This window comes from Cebus imitator, unplaced genomic scaffold (assembly GCF_001604975.1).
Source record: "Cebus imitator isolate Cc_AM_T3 unplaced genomic scaffold, Cebus_imitator-1.0 Scaffold427, whole genome shotgun sequence".
NCBI classification, from domain to species: Eukaryota; Metazoa; Chordata; class Mammalia; order Primates; family Cebidae; genus Cebus; species Cebus imitator.
In genome coordinates this window covers 595659-603495 of record NW_016107742.1, presented here as the reverse complement: position 1 = coordinate 603495, position 7837 = coordinate 595659, and the positions used below count along the sequence as shown (strand labels likewise).

The following is a 7837-nucleotide window of genomic DNA, read 5'->3' as shown; positions in this document are numbered from 1 at the left end:
TGTTGACCAGGATGGTCTCGATCTCTTGACCTCATGATCCACCTGTCTCGGCCTCCCAAAGTGCTGGGATTACAGGCGTGAGCCACCGCGCCCGGCCCTATTAGACATACTTATATGTGGTAATATGATGTACTCCAGTGTAGCCCACCACTGTTCGGTAAGATACTAGAAATTTTCAGCCAGAAAGGGAGAGTGGGAAGATAAATCCCAGGAAGTGAGAAGCAGGGGCTCCCCAGACTTTAAAAGAAATCCCAACAGCTGAGAAAGGAAGTGGCCACATCACAGGGACAACTCTAGGGGGCTGAAACATCCTACACTAGCAGTTCCGGTGGCAAACCTGGTGCCAAGCATCTAATCAGAGTCCATCCTCGACCCCCTTCCCCAAGCAAAGGTCCCAACTCAGGTCTCAGGTAGCTTTTATTCCATGAGAACCACCTTTGGCTTACCAAGGAAGCAAGGGCAGCTTTTCGGGATTCCCTGAGCTGGACCATATCACTTTCATTGAAATAGGGACGACCTGCAGTACAAACGGAGTACTTGAGAGTTGAGGGAAAACCTCAGCTTCAAGGTAAGTAATGAGGGAGGGGCACAGAACCCACACAGGCTTCCTACAGGTCAAAGCCCTTTGAATGAAAGATAATCCATGTAGATAGTGAAAGAGAGAGAACAATGGCTTGGAAATGAGAAGACAGAAGTCAACTGGATTAGCAAGACTGGAAAATCTAGGCTGTGGAAAATGAGCTAGAGGCAAAGTTCTGCCGTCAAGAGAACCCCTACAACAATGATATGCCACTTGCTGTAGGCAAAGGTGGCCTTCCTCCCCAGCCTCAGCCTCAGGGATCCACTAAGTCCTGCGGGACAATATTCTCCTTTGAGAATATTGCCCTTCAAAAGGTGGTCACGGTCTCTCCTGCCCCAGAGTGACTACCATTCAGGGCTGCAAGATCATATTTCCAACACTGGTGAGAAGATACAGAGAAACACTAGGATTGACTGACTACTATCTCGTGTAATCCTTACAATTTAACTAGTGTACAGTTAGACACTTCTGATAAATGAGGAAATGGAGGGTCAGATACGTTTACTGTAACAGGCCCAAGGTCACATAACTGGTCAATGGAAAGGCAGATATGAGTCAAGAATTCTCCTCTGCTCCACCATGCCTTCTACCCCATGGGATCTGAAGAATTCTAACACAAATCACTGTTTAAAGCCAAGTCATTCCCACCTCTGGGAGGCAAAATTAATGCCCTTATCGCTGCAGGTCACTCAACAATTAAGCATAAGCTCCTGGCCATGCAGATGCTCGAAGACTTCTTGTAGCTCTGTTCCAGAGAAACCAAGAGCTGCCTCTGCTTTCCTAGTGTGTCTGTGGAGTGACCAAACTTACTGGCTGAGCAGTCACATTGTCAACACAAGACAAACACAGCAGGGCTCAAGCAGGAGGGCCTCCTGCCAGGCACATGCAAAATGCGTGCTCTGCAGGGCAGAGGGTCAGAGCAACTAAAACACAGAGCAACCAGGGATTCTGTTCCAGGACCTGATTTCATGGCACCTTCTCAATTTATCAAGCTGAACCACCAAGTACCAGCATCTCCTGATGAGAAATCCTAAGGCAGGATCCAATTTCCCCGCTTGCCTCCATCTCTCACATATGTCAATCTATTTTAAACTCCCACAAGGAAGTGAGGACTTTCTGAGGCAGGTAACTCCTATCCGGGGGTCATGCCTCAGAGGGCTAAGCCACTACAACAGAAGGGGAGCGGGCACTGCACGCATTCCCTTTATCCCTTCAAAAGGGGCAGGCTGCTCCTAAAAGGTGGGATCTCAACCTGCTCTTTGTTACATAACTTCCAAACTTCTTGCGGAAATATCAATCCCATTCTTCTTGTTTTACCCTCTGAAAAATCCTCTTTGCAGATACCTGTATGCAAAGTTCCTTCAGCCTTCCCTTCTCCCAATTCAGTCAGCCCAACTTCTTTATGGCTCTTTCTCAGACCCTCATGTGCCTGGCTCCAATTCTGGATTTTCTTCCACTTTTTCACACTGCTCAGGCACAAATGTTGAAATGCTTTCTCTGGGGACCTAACAGGTGACCCAGAATTGGCGAGCACTTTGTCTAGAAGTCATCAAGTGATATATTAGAGGCAGAGCTCCCACTTCAGACCCTACCAATGGAAAGGGACAAATTGGCCCGGGGGCATATGCGTCCTCTTCTCCACCTCTACTCTCCTTGTATAAGAAAATTCACCTTGGGGCCGGGCGCGGTAGCTCAAGCCTGTAATCCCAGCACTTTGGGAGGCTGAGGTGGGTGGATCACGAGGTCAAGAGATCGAGACCATCCTGGTCAAAATGGTGAAACCCCGTCTCTACTAAAAATACAAAAAATTAGCTGGGCATGGTGGCGCGTGCCTGTAATCCCAGCTACTCAGGAGGCTGGGGCAGGAGAATTGCCTGAACCCGGGAGGCGGAGGTTGCAGTGAGCCGAGATCGCGCCATTGCACTCCAGCCTGGGTAACAAGAGCGAAACTCTGTTCCAAAGAAAAAAAAAAAAAAGAAAATTCACCTTGGACTATTCACTAGGTTCTGGGATAAGATTCTGGCTCGAGAGAAGGAAGTGTCACCTGGAAGGCAAGGTCATACAATGGGAAGAATACCAGCAATCAGGAGATCCATGTTTGAGTTTCACTTCCATTACTCAGTACTGTAAACTGGAACCAAGTCACTTCACTGAAATTCAATTTCCTTATCTGTTGAATCAGGCTAATAAAACCTATCAATGTTGTATAAGAGTTGTGGTGCAACTCATATGAGTTAACAATTGTGGAGGCATTTTGTTAACAGTAAAGCATTATCATTACAAAAAGTTCTACTGGACAGTGATGCTCTAATTCCTTACTACCCAAGGAAGACTACAGCATGGACATCAAATGCCACAGACTAGCAGCATGGACATCACCTGGGAGTCTGTTAGAAATATGGAATTTCAGCCAGCACAGTGGCTCACGCCTGTAATCCCAACACTTTGCAAGGACGAGGCAGGTGGATCACAAGGTCAGGAGTTCAAGACCTGCCTGGCCAACACAGTGAAACCCCATCTCTACTAAAAATACAAAAATTAGCCAGGCATGGTGGCACGCACCTGTAATCCCAGCTACTCAGGAGGTTGAGGCAGGAGAACTGCTCGAACCCAGGAGGTGGAGGTTGTCGTGAGCCAAGACCATGCCATTGCACTCCAGCCTGGGCGACAGAGCAAGACTCAGTCTCAAAAAAAAAAAAAAGAAATACAGAATTTCAGAGTGCACCCTAGACCTGCTGAATAAGAATATTTAAAGCATAGCTTTAAATATTAAGGATTGTCAGTATTATAAGAATTATAACAACTACTCCAGGACTCTGGGACCATTATGGCTAGTTTAGGAGCGCTCTGACTCCATACTAACTTGTCACTGGAACTGAGCACAATGATGACCACCTGATCGATTCATATCTTTTCAAATCAAATCATCTTCTACAAACAAGACACCCATGGGTCCCCACTTTTCGGCTGGAAACAGGGAGAGTAGAGACCAACATTCTCCATTCCTTCTGTTTTCCCTATTGCATCTACATCCTGGGAGCTATCTACCACATGAACGTGAATATATTTACGTGTTTGCCCTCTTGTCCTACTGAACATACATTTCCCTAAGGGAGGTCCCTGGGGATGCCTCTGACCTCTCCTTCGAGATAATCTCCTCCCTACCTCGGACATGGTGAGATTCCCACCCAGCTTTCCTTTGGTCTTCCATAGGTATCCACGTGATCCCTCATCACAGACACCACATGACAATCCTCTCTACATACTCCATGGGACAACCCCTTTATGCAGCCTCTGTCCTGGCCCCCCACCCCACCCCTGCACTCCGGGTCTTCGAACATGCCCCTTGCCATGCTTCTTCCGCTGTCAGCTAATCTCACGCTCCTCTGCCAAGAAGAGATGCCTCACCGGAGTTGTCCTTCATTCCCCAAACTGCATGGCACCGTAGACATCCTCTGCCTCATTGACAAGTGCAGATCCTCAGAGACCTGAGTTGTCAGGCACCCCGAGCCGGTGGTTTCTTACCTTCTCAGACTCCGGCGGCTTCACCGCGTCTGAGGCAAACTCCAAGCCCGGACCTCTAGGCCGCAGCCCCAACTCTATCGGCCGCTCCCAGCGAATGCCGTCCGCCGGTCGCATCTTCCTCCATCTCGATTCGGCTCCCGGTACTGCCGGAACCGGAAATTTGGACTCTGTCAATACCGCCCCCCGAGGATGAGCGGTCGGCGATTCCGCCAATGGCGTTTGAGCCTTTGAGCCTTCCCCAGGAGCGAGGATGGGCGGCCCTTCCGAGAACCGGCTGCCTCCTGGTGGCCATCTTGGATTTGGGCAGTAGCCACGCCTTCTTTACCTTCGTTATGCCCTCAGCGTTAAGGCGCCTGCGTGTCGTGCTTTAGCTCTTTCTAATTGGCAGAAATTGAATCACCAGATGCTTCTTGAAAATCCAGTTGTAAATGGGGTCACCTTGTTTGGGGGTGTTGGGACATTCATATTCAAATCAAGAATGTGCTCAGTGGCTCACGCCTGTAATCCCAGAATTTTGGGAGGCCGAGGCGGGCGGATCACCTGAAGTCAGAAGTTCGAGAGCAGCCTGGCCGCCTTGGCGAAACCCCCGTCTCTACTAAAAATACGAAATAAATTAACCGGGAGTGATGGCGCGCGCCCGTAATCCCAGCTACCCTATGGCTGAGGCACGAGAATCGCTTGAACCTGGGAGGCAGAGGTTGCAGTGATCTGAGATCTGCACAGCAATAGAGCGAGACTCTGTCTCAAAAAGAAAAAAAAATGAACCAATCTAATGCATGATTTTTTTTTTTTTTGAGACAGAGTTTCACTCTTGTTACCCAAGCTGGAGTGCAATGGCGCGATCTCGGCTCACCGCAACCTCCGCCTCCTAGATTCAGGCAATTCTCCTGCCTCAGCCTCCTGAGTAGCTGGGATTACAGATTTTTTTTTTTTTTAAGACGGGGTTTCACCATGTTGGTCAGGCTGGTCTTGAACTCCCGACCTCAGGTGATCCGCCAGCCTTGGCCTCCAAAGTACTTGGATTACAGGCGTGAGCCACCACGTCCGGCCTGTACGAATTTTTGTATAACTGTTTCTTCTTTCATCTTTTTTGTTTTTTAGAGTCAAAGTCTCACTCTATCACCCAGGCTGGAGTGCAGTGGCAATATCATAGCTCACTGTAACCAGAACTCCTGGGCTCAAGCGATGCTGCAGACTGAGTCTCCCAAAGTGACGGGATGACAGGCATGAGCCACCGCTCTGGCTACTTTTCTCATTATTAATAGAGCCAAAATAGTAAAGGCCAACGTGCAGCAGAAGAACTAAGGATACATAGCCAATTTTGAGATTTGGGAACTCAAAAAACTGCAGGAGTCTGGGACAACCTGGAAGTCAGAAGTTCGAGACTAGCCCAGCCTCCCAAAGTGCTGGGATTACACGCCTGAGCCACCATGCCGGGCCTCCTTTTTTGTTTGTTTGTTCGTTTTTTGACCTGGAGTCTTGCTTTGTCGCAAGACAATGACATCAAGGGCTTCTTTTTTTTTTTTTTTTTTTTTTCTTTGAGGTCCCATTTTTTAACAGGTTCTTTGTTTGAGTGGAATGCCGCGATCTCGGCTCACCGCAACCTCCGCCTCCTGGGTTCGGGCAATTCTCCTGCCTCAGCCTCCTGAGTAGCTGGGATTACAGGCACGCGCCACCATGCCCAGCTAATTTTTTGTAGTTTTAGTAGAGACGGGGTTTCACCATGTTGACCAGGATGGTCTCGATCTCTTGACCTCGTGATCCACCCGCCTCGGCCTCCCAAAGTGCTGGGATTACAGGCTTGAGCCACCGCGCCCGGCAACTTCTTGAAGCTATTTGCCTGTACATAGACTTAAAAGAAGAAGAGGAGCTCTTTAAATGAGGTGCTAGAAGGCCTGGGCTGGAGAGTCAGTTCATTTCAAAGTTGGTATCTCTACAACTCAACAACAAAAAGACAACCAAATTAAAAAATAACACAGAGGGGTAAGGTAAGTCTCCATTAAACTCAGGGAGGAGACTGGAAAACTCCTCTTTGAATCCTGTCTATAGTCACAGGTGAAGTAAAAGGAAAGAAAAATGGGCAAAGACTTAAATAGACCTTTCTCCAAAGAAGATATACAAATGGCCAAGAAGCACATGAAAAGATGCTCAACATCATTAGCCATTAAGGAGATGCAAATCAAAACCAAGTTGATAAAATATCACTTTACACCCACTAGGATGGCTAAAATTAAAACAAACAAAAGGCAGAAAATGAGCGTTGATAAGGATGTGGAGAAATTGGAACCCTCAGATGTTGCTGGTGGGAATGTAAGATGGTACAACTGCTGTGGAAAACATTGGCAGTCCCTCAATAAGCTAAACATAAAACTAGCATTGACTCAGCACTTCTACTCCTGGATGTATACCCAAAACAATTTTAAACAGATATTCAAACAAAAACTCATACACAAATGTTTATTTTTAGCAGCACTATTTACAATTGCCAAAAGTAGAAACAACCCAAGTGTCCATCAACCCATGAAAATGGGTAAACAAAATGTGGTGTATTTACACAGTGGAATAGTATTAAGCAATAAAAAGGAATGAATATATGCTACAACATAGACGAACCTTGAAACCATTAAGCTAAGTGAAATAAACTGGATACAAAGGCCACGTATTATGTAATCCTATTTATTTGAAATAACCTAAATAGACAAATCTATAGAGACAAAAAGCAGATTAGTGGATAGGTGATTGCCGGAGTCTGTGGAGACTGAGGGAGGGGATGGAAAGTGACTACTGGGTTCAGGGTTTCCTTTTAGGCAATGAAAATGTTCTAGAACTAGGTAGTGGTGACAGTTGTACAATATTGTGTATGTATTAATGTTATTAATAACAAATTTTATGTTGTGTGTATTTTACAATTTTTATTTATTTTATTTATATTTTTATTTATTTATTTATTTATTTTTTAAGACGGGGGTTTCACCATGTTTGTCCGGCTGGTCTTGAACTCCCGACCTCAGGTGATCCACCCGCCTTGGCCTCCAAAGTGCTTGGATTACAGACGTGAGCCACCACGCCTGGCCTATTTATTTTATTTTATTTTATTTATTTATTTATTGAGATGGAGTTTTGCTCTGTTACCCAGGCTGGAGTGCAGTGGCACAACCTTGGCTCACTGCAATCTTCGCCTCCTGGGTTCAAGCGATTTTCCTGCCTCCGCCTCCCGAGTAGCTGGGATTATAAGCGCCTGCCACCATGCCCAGATAATTTTTGTATTTTTAGTAGAAATGGGGTTTCACCATGTTGGCCAGGCTGGTCTCGAACTCCTGACCTCATGATCCACCTACCTAGGCCTCCCAAAATGCTGGGATTACAGGTGTGAGCCACCATACCCGGCCTACTATTTTTATTTTTATTTATTTTTATTATTATTATTATTTTTGAGGCGGAGTCTCCCTCTGTCACCAGGCTGGGGTGCAATAGCACCATCTGGGCTCACTGCAGTCTTCGCCTCTGAGTTCAAGTGATTCTCCTGCCTCAGCCTCCTGAGCAGTTGGGATTACGGGTCCCTGCCACCACGCCTGGCTAATTTTTGTATTTTTCGTAGAGATGGGGTTTCACCAGGTTAGCTAGGCTAGTCTTGAACTCCTGACCTCAGGTGATCTACCCGCCTCAGCCTCCCAAAGTGCTGGGATTGCAGGCATGAGCCACCATGCCAGGCCTATGGGCCTACTTTTTTTT

General features: G+C 46.8%; 1 protein-coding gene and 1 pseudogene across 2 annotated transcripts in view; one reads left to right on the top strand and one right to left on the bottom strand.

Moving 5' to 3' along the window:
- The window catches only part of SLC25A44 (solute carrier family 25 member 44), a 20894-nt gene extending 16486 nt beyond the window's left edge, over positions 1-4408 (bottom strand). For both annotated transcript variants that reach the window (XM_017510001.2, XM_017510002.2), the window contains exon 1: positions 4106-4408. The gene's annotated coding sequence lies outside the window, so the exon portion shown is untranslated. The remainder of the gene's footprint in view (positions 1-4105) is intronic.
- A 1608-nt stretch (positions 4409-6016) lies between these two features.
- On the top strand, positions 6017-6162 carry LOC119468423 (annotated as a pseudogene).
- The last annotated feature ends 1675 nt before the right edge of the window (positions 6163-7837 follow it).